Source organism: Phocoena phocoena, chromosome 4, assembly GCF_963924675.1.
Source record: "Phocoena phocoena chromosome 4, mPhoPho1.1, whole genome shotgun sequence".
NCBI lineage: Eukaryota > Metazoa > Chordata > Mammalia > Artiodactyla > Phocoenidae > Phocoena > Phocoena phocoena.
The window spans coordinates 53,968,524-53,988,787 of record NC_089222.1 but is presented as its reverse complement, the minus strand read 5'-3'; positions in this window follow the sequence as shown (position 1 = coordinate 53,988,787).

Genomic DNA, 20,264 nt, shown 5'->3' with positions numbered 1-20,264 from the left:
ATCAGGGAATGACCAAGGGCTGCTCCTGCTTGATAATCCAGCCTCTGTGAGTGTGGCAGGGTACAAAAGAAGGCATTCCCATCCTTTCATCACCTTTTCTGATGGCAAAGAAAGTGGTCCCAGCAGGACATCCAATCACAACTCTTATCTCAGGTCTCCTGTCATCTCTTTTCGAAATGTAATCTATGAACATAATTTTTCAGCAAGCATAAATTTTAAACCAAGAAGTACTTCAAGAGAGAATTTACGGGTGCCATTTGTTCCACTGTCTTTTTGCAGAGGTGCAGCTTGTATTTGAGAATAAGCACAAATATCTCAGCCAATCTTGCTTAAAAACAACAGATAATAGTCATAGTTTTAAAAATTCTAGCTGCATCCCATAAGACAGAAAAATCATTATATACAGGATCCACTCGGGAGATATTCCTGAGGTCTCCTACAGTATCAACTAACCTTCCCCAAAATCATTCGTACTATTTTTCTTGAGCTGCAGTCATTGTGGACTCGTTTACGTTTCTTCTTACACAGACTTATACCTTCCCAACTGCATACCTACATTCACCCTGTATTTTCTACCTGGACATCGTTATATCCTTCACTGCTTTTTCTACCTAGTAACGTGACCTTCCTTCGAAGGATGTCCTCACTCTCTCCCCCGTTGTGGTGCTTTCCATGGCCCTTCCAACTGGAACTGAGCTCCTCATCTGTAAATTCTCATTGCATTTTTTTTTTTTTTTTTTTTTTTTTTTTTGCGGTATGCGGGCCTCTCAACTGTTGTGACTTCTCCCATTGCGGAGCACAGCCTCCAGACGCGCAGGCTCAGCGGCCATGGCTCACGGGCCCAGCCGCTCCGCGGCATGTGGGATCTTCCCGGACCAGGGCACGAACCCGTGTCCCCTGCATCGGCAGGCGGACTCTCAACCAATGCGCCACCAGGGAAGCCCTCTCATTGCATTTTATTTATGCCCCTTTTGAGCCACTTAAGCACATTCTTCCATCCACCAAAGAAGTCTGAATACAGATAGAATATCCTTTGCCAGATTTTATCAGTATGATTGAGTGAGCTTATACTCACTGAAAGCAGAAATCTTGTATCATTTATCTTTGCATTCATACCAATATCTTATCAGTAATTTTTAGTCAATTAATGAATGATATTAGAAAATTATTCACTATCTAAGAAGTCACTCTTATTAAGATCATTTTAAGTGGATCTCTTTGGTTAAAAATAGAACAAATTTGAAATAGAACAAAATAGAACTGTATCATGAATTAATATGGTGGTAACCATATTAATAAATTTAATACATTTTCATAAACAGAACTAAAGGAAGTCTCTGCTGTCTGTTACAGAATAAAAGAAATATAGCATCTTTCCAACCCTGTTCCTGTCTTCTCTCCATGTATTCTTTATTATATATTCCACTTGCTTTAACTGCTGTTAGGTTCAAGGTCTACAATCATTAGGCCTCATGTGAGGTACCATGTGAGGCCTAATGATTGTATCTAAATAGCACTGTTGTATCTCTTGTATCTAAATAGCAATATGATATTGCAACCTTTAGATACGAGGCACTTGGAATTGCCTTTTTATTTGATTATGCATGCTCCATAACAGTATCTCCAAAAGCAGTCTACAGCAAGGAAACAAAATCATTAAATAACAAATTTCTAATATTCCAAAGTCAACATTGTGGTCATTCTCTCTTTTCCCTTCTTGAAATTATGTCAGTTTCTATGATTATCTTAATAACCTATTTGCTTACTTGTGTACTGTTCTTCTTTAACAATATCTACACAGCTATCCCACTGACACTAGAATATAATTTCTATGAAAGCAGACACTCTACCCCGTGGACTGAAAACAGTGTCTGGCATTACAAGAATCACTGCATAAATATTGAATGAGTGAACGGCATCATCAATTAACACTTTCCCTTCTGAAAACTATATTTTCAAGACAATGAAATGATAGGGTTATTCTGGAGTCTTTTACATAAATGTCTTTTATTGAAACAAGCCTAGATTGCTTGTTTCAAGCAATCTGAAAATGGTTCTTAACCCAGGGAAGAGGAGGAGGAAACACAAGGAGCTTGTAGTACACACTGCAGCTGATCCTGACTTAGGGAGTCTAGATTATGGGCTGGATGTGGTATGCATCAGCATGCATTTTTTTAATAGCTCCTCCTTAGGTGATTTTTTCAGAATTCAAACTCAGAGCCCAAGCTCTCAACGGCTGAATGTCTTCCTCTATACACTGAATTACCTCAGGTCGTTAGTCTCCCACTAGCAGCGCAGTGCCAGGCCCTCCTATGCCTCGGGGCCATATGCAAAGTCCAGCGCATACAATCCCAGAGGCCTGGCTCTGGCATCAAGAAAACTATAGGCAAGAGATATGCCGAAGGCCAGAAACCCTGGCTAGGTTGACTCTTTCCAGGCCTTTCTTGGGAACTTGGTACTAAATGGAGCCCTGGGACCACTACTGGCTTGGCTTGGCTGGCTGGTCCCCACTGACAAGGTTAAGTGGGGAGGGGAGATGAGAAGTCCATCCTACAAGGCTCCTCTGGGTGGGTGTACTGATCAGGGCTTTATAAAAATAATCTTAGGGGCTTTGCCCATTAAGAGATACCATAGACAGCAGGTAATGAGCCCCTCAGACACATTCTACCAGGACTCCCTGGGACTATATAGCCTTTGAGGATTGGAGACCCCGTGAACCCCTCCTCTGAAGCAGTGCTAAAGAGGAACCAATTCTCCCTTTTCTGACTGGGTACCATGCAGGGCACATTTGTCTACATGACAGGCGGATAAGCACAGGGACTAAAAATGGGGTTTGGAAGCCAAGGTGTTGCTCAGGCAATCCTGATGGGGACCCATGATTGAGAAGTGCTCCAGGGCCTTTGACATTTTGACATTTGACATTTCTAGGCTAAATCATGATTATGATTATGATTAATCATAATCATTGCATACCAATCTCTCCTCCCACTGACACATTTTTAGTTACAAGTAACAAGCCAACCTTGCGAAGAGGCTACAAAAGGACAGTCTAAGAGGTACAGAAGGAAATTAAGTACATGTACTTCAGGACTTCTAAACACCAGTTTAAGTTTAAGATGAAAAATAAATAATGTGAATTTTCTAATTAATAAAAAACTTGCTCAATTATCTTCATATAGATGATGGTAAGTGTCCAATTATTATGAATTTAGATCCCACTGGATACAATTAATGACAATAGTAATAAGAAATTACATCCTTTGCACCAGTAAAATTTATAATGGAAAGTTGAGATATGAATTTTAAAATATACAAGAAGGTATATAATTTTTCAAAATTCTTTTAGGGGAAACATGTACACCCCTGGATCCTAGTTTAATTTCCCTTTTTACTGTATGCTATGGAAAGTTCCATAATATGAAAGAACCCAGTAATATATAAATTTATTATACAATGCATGTGAACAAAGTTTAAAAATTAAGACTGTCTAGAATTAGTGTATACTATGTTGCCCCATAACCTTAATGAAGCAAATCAGAAAATAAATGACAAAAATTTTTAACTAGCCAAAGGAGCTTTCAAAAATTCCACAGTTGGGCTTCCCTGGTGGCGCAGTGGTTGAGAGTCCGCCTGCCGATGCAGGGGACGTGGGTTCGTGTCCCGGTCCGGGAAGATCCCACATGCCGTGGAGCAGCTGGACCCGTGAGCCATGGCCGCTGAGCCTGCACGTCTGGAGCCCATGCTCCGCAACGGGAGAGGCCACAACAGTGAGAGGCCCGCGTACCGCAAAAAAAAAAAAAAAAAATTCCACAGTTGATTAAGTCAAAGTGTTAGGTGATTGAAGAAATATTGGAAATAGGTACAGGGCTCCTTATCAGGAGGGAGACAAGAAAAGGAAAAAAGAGCAATCCTAAGAACTGCAAAACTTAGAGCAATCTGAAGCCATTAAAGAAAGGATAAATACTGCCATGTATCTAAATATTACAGGAAAACATATGACTGTATTACTGCAGAGGGCAAAAACAGATATTTGGTAGTTATACCAACCTCCAAAAGAAGCAAAATGGACAAAGGAGGAAAAATCATATTTGTTTAATGAAGAAAAAAATACTGAAATATATTTTTATCAAGAATGAATAAATTAACTTGTCCGTCCCTAAACATTCATTAGAAAATTCATTCTTGTGGAACAAATTCTTTCACCAATATTTCTGAATATGTGTTAATGTGCAAAAGCATATATATATATATATATATATATATATATATTTTTTTTTTTTTTTTTTAAAGAAGATGTTGGGGGTAGGAGTTTATTAATTAATTTATTTTATTTTTGCTGTGTTGGGTCTTCGTTTCTGTGCGAGGGCTATCTCTAGTTGTGGCAAGCAGGGGCCACTCTTCATCGCGGTGCGCGGGGCTCTCATTATCGCGGCCTCTCTTGTTGCGGAGCACAGGCTCCAGACGCGCAGGCTCAGTAGTTGTGGCTCACGGGCCTAGTTGCTCCGCGGCATGTGGGATCCTCCAAGACCAGGGTTCGAACCCGTGTCCCCTGCATTAGCAGGCAGATTCTCAACCACTGCGCCACCAGGGAAGCCCAAAAGCATATTTTTATAGTTACCTTTATTATGTCTATAATTTGATATTCTCACACAGTCTCCTTAATTGATATGCTCATACTGTTAACATAATATTATCAGCTTTTTTAAAAGACTGATCTTCCTTCTGTAATTTCTCCTAGTGCCATGGTTACATTTCGGTTCATGTTGTTTTCTGTGCAGAAATGCCCTTTACCTTCTTCTTTCATCTTTGATTCCTATTTCCATCCTCGATGGAGATGCATCACTCTTTTCAGCCTTCCTTGACAACCCCACCCAGAGTTAGGGTCCTTTGTCCCATAGCTCCTTATATGTACTTCTAATATATTAATAATGAAGCACTATATTATAAAATTGTTCTTTACTAAATTCTTTCTTAACAAAAAAAAACCCATTTCTTATTCTTTTTATTATCTCCATGGCCTATCAAAGAGTGTGATATAAACTGGACATTCCATAACTACCTACTGAATGAAGGGCATGCAGAAAGGTCCTAAAATCTTGCCATTGTGACCGAAATCATGAAATAAGCTTAGATTGTATATTTTAATAAGCAAAGCCAGAGAAAACATTTTTATTTAGATTTCATGTTCATGGCAATAAAAGGCAGCCTGTTGGAAGGTGTGAAATTCAATTGTCATGCTGTTACTATGATATCATTTGAAAACACAACTTAGTACATTAATATATACTTCATTGGTACTTATTTCTTTATCTTAAATAAAGAAATAAAACTACCCATTTTGATTGTTTCTGACACACTACTCATAAGAGAATCACCAAGATGAAACATTTACATGTTCAAAAGATTACTGATATTTGGAAATGTATATAATTTGCAACAAGGCCATATTATTTGCAAACATGATCTGAAAAAATAAAAATAGCATTAGCAGAGGAAATCAAACAATGCTCAACTTTATTAAGTCCTGAAATAAACACATGTATATGTATATACATATGTACATGCATATATTTCTATAAATCAAAACTGAGATCAAAGTGAGTGTATAGTTTTGTATTTTTAACAAAGCATTAAATTGGGAACATTTCCTCTGTCATAAACTAATCTCATAAAATATTCTTCAAAATTGGTTAAGGTTCATATGTGGATATGCTGTAAATTATTTAAATATTCTCTAACCTTGGGAACTCTTTACAAATATATTCTTCAATGAACATTATATTTGTGTACCTTTCTGATTATTTAGGCTAAGAGAAACTAATTTTCTTACTGTTTTCTTTTTTCCTACCATTTGGGTATTTCTTTCAGATAATTTTTTTTTCATAAAAACAAAATGCCTTCAACATGAAAAAAATAACATTTGCATTTCAATATTATGCTGGTTGTTTTTTAGTCCTGATATTTATATTATGGACAGTAAAAAGGAATGCTCTGAAATTTGGGCTATTAAATCACAGAAATTTATGGCAATAGAATTCTGAGGATATTATTTAGATCATTGTGTCTTTGAATATCCACTCTTTCAGATCTCATATGAAAAAGTCTTCCTAAAGAGATGGCAAAGTATAATGTCCCTTGGTAAACAGTAACGTGAACATTAAAATGTAACAATGTTTCAAATAAACTGCTTAATTTCAAATAACCTACTTAATTTAAATAAATCTACTTAATGGCTAATAACTTATAAAAATAAGTAAGCAGATAGTGCTAAAGATGTTTGAATAACTACTAACGAGGCACTTTCAAAGCTACAGAAAAGAAGCAAATATTATCCTGCATTTTAGAAGTTGCAATCCAGGTAATTATTAATTATTCCAAAATTAACTGTTTAGGTTTGCGATATAGGATCACTGCAGTCTAATCTCCACATGATGCCAATGATTTTACACTTGGTCTTCAAAGTGGATTGCCGTGAAAAAAAACATGCACTGGACTTAGAAGACCATTATACACAAAAGAATTAATATAGAAATTTTCAAATATTTACATGTTCAAAAGATTAATGATTCTTGAGAAATGTGTACGATAAAACAATATGCAACAAGGTCATATTCTTGTCAATATTGTTTAAAATATCAAAATAGTGCTAACAGAGGAAATAAAATACAGTTTAATTTTATAAAATTCTGATAATTAAAGACTTGAAAAGTGATTAAAATCCCAAATATAGAAAATAACATTGTGTGATTCTCTAACAATTTGAAACACTATTATAAATACTGTCAAATATATGTTCACATCATATCAAGAAAAATGGTAAAATTATTTTAATAAGGAGTAAAAAGTAGAAAAAGCAAGATTCAATTACCTATTAAAACTATACCTATCCATAGTAAAGAAATTAAAAAGTGAAAACACAACTAATTTCATTTTCTATTTATTGTTCCAATTTGGCTTATTATTTTATAGATCAAAGTAATAAGCACCTTGAAAAAGAGGACTTTTGCAGTTACGATGGGGAAACCATCATGACTACCATCCAAAAGCAAGTAAATCATGAATAATGTTACAAATAAGTACATATGAAAGTAGAACATACACAACTCTGCAACTCTGCTCTTATGTTCATCAGATGCTATTTTAAAACTGGACAGAATTCTGACACACAAGATTTGTGTAGGTGAAGGCTTAATATATAACCTTCAAGTAGAACATGGTCTTCTGGGACCATAAACTATTTATGATTTAAAAAATTCAAAGGGAGAGAGGGAACAGGAAAGAGCACTAATATTTCCTGGGTGCCTTCTACAATACATATAGAAATTGCAACACCTATTATTAAAACTCAACAGCTAAACACCTATATATTTATCATGTAACTTAAGAGATCTTTAAATCATCTGTAAGTAGTAAATATTTGCTTGTTGGCACCCAAATATAAGGTCCAGACATTACACACATCATTTAACTTAATCCTCTCAGTAACTCAATTAAGTTAGTATGACTACGTGCATTTTCCAGGCAGGGAAACTGAATCCCAGGACATTGGGTAATTTACCCAGAATCATACTAGTAGGTAGTAGAGTCAAACACAGATTATTCTAGCTCCAACCCTCTGCTTTCATAATGCATCCCACTGCCTACCATATGGAAAAGCATGCACTTGGCAAAACTCTTCATTTAATGATGAATGATGACCACGGTCTCAAAGGAAATACTATTCTGCTGTGTATAACGTTAGGATTCAGTAGCCGATCACCTCACATCAAACTTCCATCTCTAGTCTTTCACTGAGGAAACTCTGGCTTTTGAGGGAAAGGCAGCTGATCCCAAAGTAATTTGCCTGTAAAAGGAAGTAGTCTATTACCTTGCCTTAAATAATGCAGCATTCAGTTATTACTTCCTGTCAGAGTGACAGTTTAAGCACAAGGCATTAAAAAACTGTTTTCTCCTGTTCTAGCTGTCTGTTATTTATTGCCTCATACACTAGTTGTCTGGAAGTGATGGATAAATATTTGAAGGGAAAGATCCATCATTCTGGGTGCTCCATGAAATTCAAGATGGATAAAAGTCAATGTTTCAGGCTCATCTACTTTTAGCCTTCTTTCTATAATAAGCTAAAAACAAGCTTTAAGTGTTTTAAAAGATTCTTCTAGTAAAAAGCAGACAAACAAACAAATGAAAAACAGCTTTATCAGTTTCTGCATCAATTTCTAAAGAATGGTTTCTATTCCAATATGTTAAGGATTATTTTTTTCAATTTTGGGAAAAAACAAATGTATCTGAAACAATTAAATTGTCTTTCTGACAATACGGTTTTGAGACTATGACTTATTCTTTGGATTATGTTTTAACATAACAAAAAGAGAAGCAAGCAAATACTGGCACTATCAACACAGTCACATGCTGTTTCTATGATCAGAGTGAAACTCCAAACTGCACATCAAAAATCTTTTCTTAAAACCAAGATCAATTTATTTATAACAATAATACTTGCAAATACTCATTAAACACTACTGCACTTTGAGCCAGCAACCGTGCTAAGATTTTTTACATAAATTATCACATTTAATGTGATAGTTCTTCCCCTGATAACTAGTGGCTCTCCCCCACCTCCTTAAGTATTTGCTTGAAATTATCTCAATGAAGCTTTCCCTTACCATCTTCCTTAAAATTGCAATCCTTCCTTTCCCTGTACTCTCTGTTGTCTTTCCTTCCTTTATTTTATTTTTTCCCATAGCATTTGTCACTAACAGATATAGTATATATTCTACAAATTGTATTTATTTATTGCCTACCTCTCCAAACGTGAATGTAATCACCACGAGGGCACAGATATTGTAATTATTTGTTTATGATTTCTTCATACCTGTTTTCTTCAGTGTTGTAGCCCCAATGTCTATGATAGTGGCTGGCCCATCGTTGGTACCAAAAATATTAATTTAATGAAGGTGTTTAGTCTTTATGAACAACCCTTTGAGATATTAACATATTCTATTGAAAAATCTAAGACTGAAAAGATATATAAAAGTAACTTACTGAAGTCATAAAGCAAGTAACTACTCAGGCAGGTTTACGGACTCTCAAGTTCAATCCTCTCTGTTCACTACACTGCTTCTAGAAAACAGAACATCCCAACCAAAGTCTGTCTATTTGTTCTACGGACTTACAGATCTTTGAATAAATGATGAACAGGTCAAGAAATTATAGCAAGGAAATATACCTTTTAAATACCCTTCATGACTGGTCATTTTTTTCTCTTTTTTGACTGGTCCTCCTTGAGAAGGTCATTTACGTGGATGAGCAGGTAGTTTTGGAAGGGACGCAAATGGGGTTTGAGGGAGAACAGGGATCAGCTCAGACCATCTGTATCAACCCTGGAAATCAATGTGTTGACAGATGTCACAGCCTGTTTTCCCTCATAACCAGTAACCTGAATGTCATGAAATATTTGCTGAGACAAGGAAATGAATTATACACAAAATTTAAGCTTATGTAAGGACTTTACTTGAAAAGAAAAAATAGTGAAAAACTATAGATATTTGAAATCTTTATACCCCATATGATACATACTTAATAGTGCACACATTCTTACTGCAGTATATATTTAAGTCTTGTTTACTATATTTTTTCATCTATCTTTCTCTAGCCCATTTTGAAAATAAAATCAAGTAATTCAATTTCCCGTTACACACATCACATATATTCACTTGTATTCTTTCTTTTCCCCCATGCTCTCAAACAACAATCAGAGCCACAAGCAAAGATTGGTCCACATTTGAGGAACTTGATGAAAAGGATATATTTTGCTACTGCCAGAATAGAGGGAGATGATTAAATTAGGAAGGTAACTACTTCAAAGAAAATATCTTAGCCATAAAGAATGGATGAAAGAATGTCTCCCATGGCAATAGAAATAAAAACAAAAATAAACAAATGGTATCTAATCAAACTTACAAGTTTTTGCACAGCAAAGGGAACCATAAAAAAAAAACAATGAAAAGACAATCTATGGAATGGGAGAAAGTATTTGCAAATGGTGTGACAGATAAGAGCTTAATCTCCAAAATATACAAACAGCTCATACAACTCAACAACAAAAAAATAAACAACCCAATCGAAAAATGGGCAGAAGACCTTAACAGACATTTCTCCAAAAAAGATACCGATGGCCAACAGGCACATGAAAAGATGCTCAACATCACTAATTATTACAGAAATGCAAATCAATACTACAATGAGGTACCACCACACACTGGTCAGAATGGCCATCATTAAAAAGTCTATAAATAACAAATTCTGGAGAGGGTGTGGAGAAAAGGAAACCCTCCTACACTGTTGGTAGGAATGTAAATTGGTGCAGCCACTATGGAGAACAGTATGGAGGTTCCTCAGAACACTAAAAATAGAATTACCATATGAGCCAGCAATTCCACTCCTGGGAATATACCTGAACAAAACTATGATTCAAAAAGAAACATGCATCCCTATGTTCACAGCAGCACTATAAACAATAGCCAAAACATGGAAGCAAACTAAATGTCCACTGACAGATGAATGGATAAAGAAGATATGGTACATGTATACAATGGAATACTACTCAGCCATAAAAAGAACGAAATAATGCCATTTGCAGAAACATGGACGCAACTAGAGATTATCATACTAAGTGAAGTAAGTCAGAAAGAGAATGACAAACACCATATGATATCACTTATGTGTGGAATCTAAAATATGGCACAAATGAACCTAACTACAAAACAGAAACGGACTTATAGACATAGAGAACAGACTTGTGGTTGCGAAGGGGGAGGGAGCGAGGGAGGGGGATGGACTGGGAGTTTTGGGTTGGTAGACATAAACTATTACATTTAGAATGGATAAACAATAAGGTCCTAATGTATAGCACAGGGAACTGTATTCAATATCCTGTGATAAACCATAATGGAAAAGAATATAAAAAAAGAATGTGTATATGTGTACAACTGAGTCACTTTGCTGTACAGCAGAGATTGGCACAGCATTGTAAATCAACTATACTTTAATAAAAGAAAACTTGAAAAAAACAGAATCAATATCCAGCTGCTCCTACTTTTGCTACTGACCGTTTTCTTCTCACCACTCCCCTGGACTAGAGTGACAGTTATGGTAGGAATTGTAAGACTGGAATTTTAAACTTTAACAGAGTTAAGTAACTTTTTAGAAAGAGTTTGCCTGAACCATTTTGTTTATTCTTTTGTCTATAAATACTACTAATATAGTAAAGAATATGTAACCAAAAGAAACAGAAAGAATCTGACCAAATAATGATGTTAAGAATATGTGGGGAATGAATCTATGGGAAGTGAGAATAGTTACTTCCTAGAAATTATTAGTCACACAGAAGAATACCATGCCATTGTGAGCTCTTCTGGAGTGGTGAGTGTAAAGCAGAACCAAAAATAAACCCAACCCTTCTGAAAGTGAAAGAAAGCAAAATGAATCAATCCTTTACCCAGGGAAACTGAAATGTATGTAACTGGACCCAAAAAAGTTCTATTAGGAAGAATCATTTAGTTTTATGAGCTGGCAGATCCCACCTGAAATCCAAGGGATCTGATTATCAAACATGTAAGAACATCCTAAAGATAAGCTATAACCTCCAATAGTTTCTGTTTAACAAATTCTTTAGTAAACACAGGGCTACTGTAGTCACTAATAATTTCTGTCCAAGCCCCACTCCTCCAACTGACTTGTTTCTTTAACATTAACTTTGAAATAAGTCAAAATCTTGTTAATGGCAGTGGCTGAGAATATCAAAGAGGGATACAGGCTGAAAAAGGAACAGTGAATCATAATCCAAATGCTTGAATATTTTCTTCCATTACTATCCTTTTGAAAATGGAAAATATCAGGAAAAGTGAGGATACATTTTTTAAGCATAAATGTTTCACAAGCTTATGCAGAAATTATATTAGCTTTTAAATGAATTAGAAATTTAAGACACTTAAATTTTTCTAAAATTTATTTTAAGATGATATGAGTGATGGTAAAAATATATGGCTCAGGTTTTCTCCAAAAAAAAAAGAGAACCAAAGAGCTCTTGTGTACTCCAGTTAAAGAGCAATCCTTTGTAACCTTAAAAAACAAAAAACACCTACTAAGTATCTAGGTAATGACATCAGAGCAACTTGCTAAGTGATTAATAATGGAAGTCATACTTTAATGGTGTTTTAAATAATGTTTTATTTTAGCCAACAAAATGTAAAATTACAATAACATTTGTGTTTCAGAAATATGTAGTTTTGTTTTTAAATGAGTAATCATTACATATATAATACATTACCTTTCATTTACACTACAGGAAAAGCTAATTGAAAAAACAACCACTCTACCATAATATATTTAAAAGCTGCCTCAAATGGCATATTATATTGAAAGTTTTAGAGTCACATCCACCACATTCCTTATGCATAACATTATGCTAATAACTATGCTTTCAACCTCAGAATTCCTGAGTTAATCAGTCACTTTGTGGTCCAGGTTAAAATTGTACATTTTCTTGCCCACTTAACATGAACTACATGCTTATTTGAAGATTGGCTTTGCATGCACAGGACTCACAAAGTCTCTGTAACATATGCATATATAAATGGGTAAGACACCTCAATGTTAATTGCAGCACTATTTACAATAGCCAGGTCAAGGAAGCAATCTAAATGCCCATCGACAGATGAATGGATAAAGAAGATATGGTACATATATACAGTGGAATATTACTCAGCCATAAAAAGCAATGAAACTAGGTGATTTGTAGATACGTGGATGGACACAGAGACTGTCATACAGAGTGAAGTAAGTTAGAAAGAGAAAAACAAATATCGTATATTAACACATATATGTGGAATCTAGAAACATGGTACAGATGAACCGCTTTGCAAGGCAGATATAGAGACACAGATGTAGAGAACAAACGTATGGACACCAAGGGGGGCAAGGGAGAGTGGTAGTGGTGGGATGAATTGGGAGATTGGGATTGACATATATACACTAATATGTATAAAATAGATAACTAAAAAGAACCTGTTGTACAAAAAATAAATAAATAGGGCTTCCCTGGTGGCACAGTGGTTAAGAATCTGCCTGCCAATGCAGTGGACATGCATTTGAGCCCGGGTCCAGGAAGATCCCACATGCTGCGTAGCAACTAAGCCTGTGCACCACAACTACTGAGCCTGCGCTCTAGAGCCCACGAGTCACAACTGAAGCCCGCGCACCTAGAGCTCATGCTCCATGATGAGAGAAGACACCTCAATAAGAAGCCCATGCACCGCAACGAAGAGTAGTCCCCACTACCTGCAACTAGAGAAAGCTTACGAGCAGCAATGAAGATCCAACGCAGCCAAAAATAATACGCAAATAAATAATAAATAAATAAAAGGTTTTTTTTTAATGGGTAAGAAGGGAGCACAAAGCCCATCAACACAAGCCCACAGTAGAGATGAGGGACAGTCCCTACAGAAGAGAGCTGCCCTGTTGAATACAAAAAGATACGATGTCAGATTTAGGACCTGAGAGAATAGGCCTTCCTGAAAGATGAGTGGTTTTAATATGTATCCTTTATTAAAAGTATATTATAAATATACTACCGTATAAAATTATAACTTCAAAAGTATTATGATGATAAAATTCACTTTTACACTCTTCACATATTGTGTGCAAATTAAAAGAGTGCTTCTGATAATGCCCCTAAAGAATTACTGAGGAGAATTAAATAGAATAAGCCCAAAAACCAAAGAAAATGCTTAAGCCAATGATCAAGCTATTTATTTTTCTCTATTCTGAAACACTGTTGCTGTCTTGCAAAGATAAACTGCTTTTAGTATTTGTTCCATCCTCATCTTAAGGGCATGGTAACTAAAGGTAATACTCCACTAATTAATCAATTGCAGACTCATTTAGGACCTTGAAAATAACTCTCCTAGGTTTCCAATCTTTCTTTCCACAGCAAAGAAGGCCAACTTTTAAATATAAACAAAACTGTCTCTAAGTAATATTATTGCCTCATCTGTATGTTCATTTATTTCTGTGATAAGAATAATGGCGTGCAGTGCATCAGCTATTAGTGATTGACTAAAGATGTTTGCTTTTTGAGGTTTTTTTTAAAAAAAATTTTTAGAAGGATTTAACACAGTTTAAAAACAATAGTTTTGTAATCCTGTCTTTGTGTCTTTTTCTTCATCACCACCATGCAGATATTTTAAGATCAACTATCAGAAATCTTACAAATGCACATAGAAAGAGAAGAACACATGAGTCATCTCTCCCTACACATATCCCTAAAAAAGTTCTAAGACTATGGCACGTAGAAGGCAGAAGAATCAATCAGTGAAGAGAACCAGTAGGCCTAAAGAGAATATCATTGAATGAGAACGGAGGGCAATAGGTACCAAGAGTTCTATATGATGCGTAATAAAACATGGTTAACTTTCAGACATAATGTAATAGTGCTACAAAATGTTAGAAGAGGAAACAATAGTTCTATCACCATGAATCTTTTTTTCATACTGTGGGAATATCTTGATAAAGCAAAATGCAAGGACCATTTGGGAATCCAGATTTTAAATCAGCCTCTGCAAGTAACTCAAAATATGATCTTGATTAGCCATTTAATTTCTTTGGGTCACAGTTTTCCTAAATATATAATAAGGGACTGGACATAGATAATCTTTCAGATCATTTTCAATTCTAGTACGCTATGACCTGTATGTTCAAATACTTGAGGAATGAAGTTTTTATTGCGATATTCTATCACAATACACATATCTATCTGATATATTCTAGTTATTTTGCACATAAGTAAACACGGCCTCAAGTTTGAGATCTCTGAGGTCAGAGACGAACCACGAACCATGAGCATCTAGTACTGAGCAGGCTTTTAATAAATTGACATTGCATGAATAAAAGAGTGAGAGTAAAAGAAGATGGACATCAATAGTTCTGGGAATGAATGAATCACCTTTGTTAACTGTTCACATTTTAACAATATGGATTTATCTTAATCATCAAGTAGATAGGGAAATTATACATGATAAAATTTGTGCTTCAGATCACCTAGGATATGACCATTATTCAAAAATTAGTATTAAGAAATCTGAATGTCCACTGGAAAATAAAAAAGTATCACTTTTCCTTTCTTTCTGTACTCATTTCAGCAAAATACATTCCAGAAAGATCAAAAAATTCATTACAATCATTAAAATTTTAAATACTAGAATAAGTTAGTAAATATTTTGTGTACTCTTTGGTGATAAAGGCCCCTCTAAACCTGTTCCACAACCATGAAAATATTAACTACCATGATATATTTAACCACGATATAATTAACTATTTCAAAAAATGGTAATGATGTATAGAGAAAGGTTACTATAAATAAGGTTTTAAAATGAAAAGTGGTTGACATAAATTACAGCAATAGCTTTTTGGATCCCTCTCTTAGAGTAATGGAAATAAAAATAAACAAATCTGACCTAAGTAAACTTAAAAGCTTTTGCACAGCTAAGGGAACCATAAAAAAAAAAAAACCGAAAAGACAACGTACGGAATGGCAGAAAATATTTGCAAATGATGTGACAGACAAGGGCTTAATATCCAAAATATACAAACAGCTCATACAACTCAACAGCTAAAAAACAAACAACCTAATCAAAAAATAGGCAGAAGACCTAAATAGACATTTCTCCAAAGAATACATACAGATGGTCAAGAGGCACATGAAAAAACACTCAACATCACTAATCATTAGAGAAATGCAAGCCAAAACTACAATGAGGTATCACCTCACACTGGTCAGAATGGCCATAAAAAATTCTACAAACAACCAATGCTAGAGAGGATGTGGAGAAAAGGGAACCCTCCTACACTGTTGGTGGGAATGTAAATTGGTATAGCAACTATGGAGAATAGTATGGAGGTTCCTTAAAAAACTACAAATAGAACTACCATATGACCCAGCAATCCCACTCCTAGGCATATACCCAGAGAAAACCATAATTCGAAAAGATACATGCACCCCAGTGTTCACTGCAGCACTATTTACAATAGCCAGGACATGGAAGCAACCTAAATGTCCATCGACAGAGGAATGGATAAAGGAGACACACACACACACACACACACACACACACACACACACACACACACACACACGTATAAAATGGAATATTATTCAGCCATAAAAAAGAATGAAATAATGCCATTTGCAGCAACATGGATGGACCTGGAGACTATCACACTAAGTGAAGTAAGCCAGACAGAGAAAGATAAATATAATATGATATCACTTATATGTGGAATCTAAATAAAGAGATACAAATGAACTTACTTCTAAAGCAGAGTCTCACAGACACAGAAAACAAACTTATGGTTACCAAAGGGGAAAGGGGGTAGGGAGGGATAAATCAGGAGGCTGGGATTAACATAAACACAGTACTATATGTAAAATAGATAACCAACAAGGACCTACTGTATAGTACAGGGAACTATACTCAATATTTTATAATAACCTATAAGGGAAGAGAATCTAACAATATTAATAATACTGAATATATATATATATATATATATATATATATATACACGTATGTATACACAACTGAATCACTGTGCAGTACACCTGAAACTAACACAATATTGTAAAACATCTATACTTCAATAAAAAAAATAAATATTTTTTAAAAATTAAAAGTGAACCATAATCAAGACCAAAAGACAACCCTCAGAATGGGAGAAAACATTTGCAAATGAAGCAACTGACAAAGGATTAATCTCCAAAATTTACAAGCAGCTCATGCAGCTCAATAACAAAAAACCAAAAAACTCCATCCAAAAATGGGCAGAAGACCTAAATAGACATTTCTCCAAAGAAGATATACAGAATGCCAACAAACACATGAAAGAATGCTCAACAAATAGCCCGGAGATGGAAACAACCTAAGCGCCCATCATCGGATGAATGGATAAAGAAGATGTGGCACATATACACAATGGAATATTACTCAGCCTTAAAAAGAAATGAAATTGAGCTATTTGTAATGAGATGGATAGACCTAGAGTCTGTCATATAGAGTGAAGTAAGTCAGAAAGAAAAAGACAAATACCGTATGCTAAACACATATATATGGAATTTAAGGGGAAAAAATGTCATGAAGAACCTAGGGGTAAGACAGGAATAAAGACGCAGACCTACTGGAGAACGGACTTGAGGATATGGGGAGGGGGAAGGGTGAGTTTTGACAGGGCGAGAGAGAGTCATGGACATATACACACTAACAAACGTAGTAAGGTAGATAGCTAGGGGGAAGCAGCCGCAAGGCACAGGGATATTAGCTCGGTGCTTTGTGACAGCCTGGAGGGGTGGGATGGGGAGAGTGGGAGGGAGGGAGACGCAAGAGGGAAGACATATGGGAACATATGTATATGTATAGCTGATTCACTTTGTTATAAAGCAGAAACTAACACACCATTGTAAAGCAATTATACCCCAATAAAGATGTTTAAAAAAAAAAAAATTAAAAGTGGAAAATAAGTAGAGGAAAAATCTTGACAGAAGCATCTAATGCACAAAGAATTCTTGTAAATCAATAGCTTAAAACCCAACATACTAATAGAAAATTAGGCAAAGACACAACTAATTATAAAAATTCTTGTCAATTAATTATAGTATAATCTCATTACCGTATCCAAAGAGTGGAACGAAAATAGGATTTATTGCTTCCACATCAGGCAGATAAAGATGAAACCCTCTATAAAATTCAGAATTATTAAATGTATGGAATAATCATACACAGTTGGTAGAATTATGTGGAAGACTCTGTAGTATGTTCAAACATAAACTTGATATTAGCCTTTGACTCAAAATCCCATTACTGAATCTTTTCTTAAGAAAGTAGTCTCATAAGTAAAATATCCATCAAAGGGAACTGGATAGAAAATTATAGAAATATCCAAAGTATTATATGATCCCCATTTGTTCAGACTACAAAAATATATTCTATAGTTGTATATATGTTTAGGGACATCTAGTAGTACTCAGTAAATATTTTTTAATTAACCACATTAAACATTTTTTATTCTGTCATGTTATAGTTAAGTACATTTTAATTATTGAAACTTTGAAAAGTATGTAAAAGCACAAATGATAAAATGACCTAACCTTCATTCCACTGATAAAGATACTAACTCTGTGGGGGATAGTCTTCCAGTCTATTTCAAATAAAGTGTGTGTGGTTGTGTGTGTGTGTGTGTGTATTTCTGTAAACCACAATTACAATTAGCTGTATGTATAGTTCTGTGCCATTTTCCAACATAACATGCTTTACAAGTATAAATACATTTCAGTGAACAATATATAAGCATCCTTGTGTACATTTCTGATTATTTATTTAGGATAAAAACTGGTTTCCAAAGTTTAAATTTTTTTTTCAAATTTTACTAAATTTTTCTTACCACTTGAAATTTTTTCAGATTAGTTTTGTATTATAAAAGCAAAATGCCTTCAAAATGAAAAAATAACACCAATTTTTCAATATTTTATGGGTTTTTGGTTTTGGTTATTGTATAAATACTATGGACATTAAAAAGGAATGATTTGAATTTTCAACTTACAGCCACTAAATCAAAAAACTTATAAAAATAGAATTCTGAGGATATTATCTAGATCATTCTATCTATAAATATTCACTACCTCAGAATCTATATGAAAATGTTATCAACAGAGAAGGACTTTCTGAAGAGGATGCAGAATATAGTGTCCCTAGGTAAACAATAGCAATGTGAACACAAAGATGTAACAGTATTTCAAATAAACTACTTAATTTTAAATAATTCTACTTAAAGGCTAGTAGCTGGAAAAAGCAAATACAGTACTCAAAAATGTTTGAGTAACTATATATAGGCACTCTCAAAGTTACATATGACAATATAATTCTGCTTTTTAGAGATTGCAATCCAGGAAGCTATTAATTATTCTGAAATTGACATGGTAGGTTTATGACATAGAATCAATGCAGTCCAATCTCCACATGATGCCAATGATGATATACCTGATGTTCAAAATGGAGATCATTGTCATAGAATGAAATGTACACTGAACTTAGAAGAATATAATTTATATAATAATTCTAAAATGATCTGTGGCTCCTTGAGCAGTTATTATTTCTCCCCCAACTTTTAAAAAAACTTATAAACTTATATAATTAGTATTATTATTATGAGGAAATGAGATATGTATATGCATAAATGTATCATCAGTTGTAAAATCTTTAACAAATATTTCAGAAGATCTTGAAATAGAGAGCTGTTTCCTGAAATTTTAAACTGTGCTAAGTAAAATGTTAGCAAACTTTATTCTAACTTTTATTATGTGTTAAACACAATGCTAATCTAAATTTACTACTAAATGGATCATCCTATTTTCCAAGCAAATTTGGATGAATTGCATTTTGTAAAGTTTTATATAAAGTAATTTGGTTCTTATTTACATTGTAGAAGGAAAGTTTGAATCACTTGTTATATAAATTCATTAAGATCCCAGAAACAATCATAAAATTGATATAAGAATGTTAAAAATTAAAATATTGTTAGTTTCTGATAACAGAAGCATCAAAAATATTCAAGAAGTTCACTAGAAATCTGGAAATGAGAGCAATTTAAACATTAAATAGATGCTAAATAATACCTTAGAATTGAAACATTAATGTTTTTATATTTATACAACAAATGATGACTGTAACTTTGGCACATACAATTTCATGTGATCCTCTGATCAATCCAAGAAAGCAGATATTATTATACTCAGTTTAGTAGTGAAGAAATAAAGGCTTATGTTAAATGAGTAATATTTAGAGCTTATGTGAGAAAACATCAGTTGCCCATCCTCCTCTTCAGTCTAAGAGAACTTTTTAAGAGGACCTTGTGTAATTCCAGAAATGTGTGTATCCAGCTAAGAGGCAACATTTTCCAGACTAGTTGGGCCATGTCACTAAATTACAGCTAAAGAACTGTAATGAGTAGTTGGAAAGTATCTTCAGGAAACTTCATCTAAAGGGGCATAGATAGCTATCACATCCCTTTTTCTTTTTTCCTTTTTCCGTTTCTTCCTGCTTTCTGCTTCCAATCTGACTATGATGGCCAGAGCTTCAGTACCATCTTGAATCAGGATCAGATCTTGAGAGTCTCATGCCATGGATAATGAAGCAGAAAGCTGAATGCTAATGAAATTATGA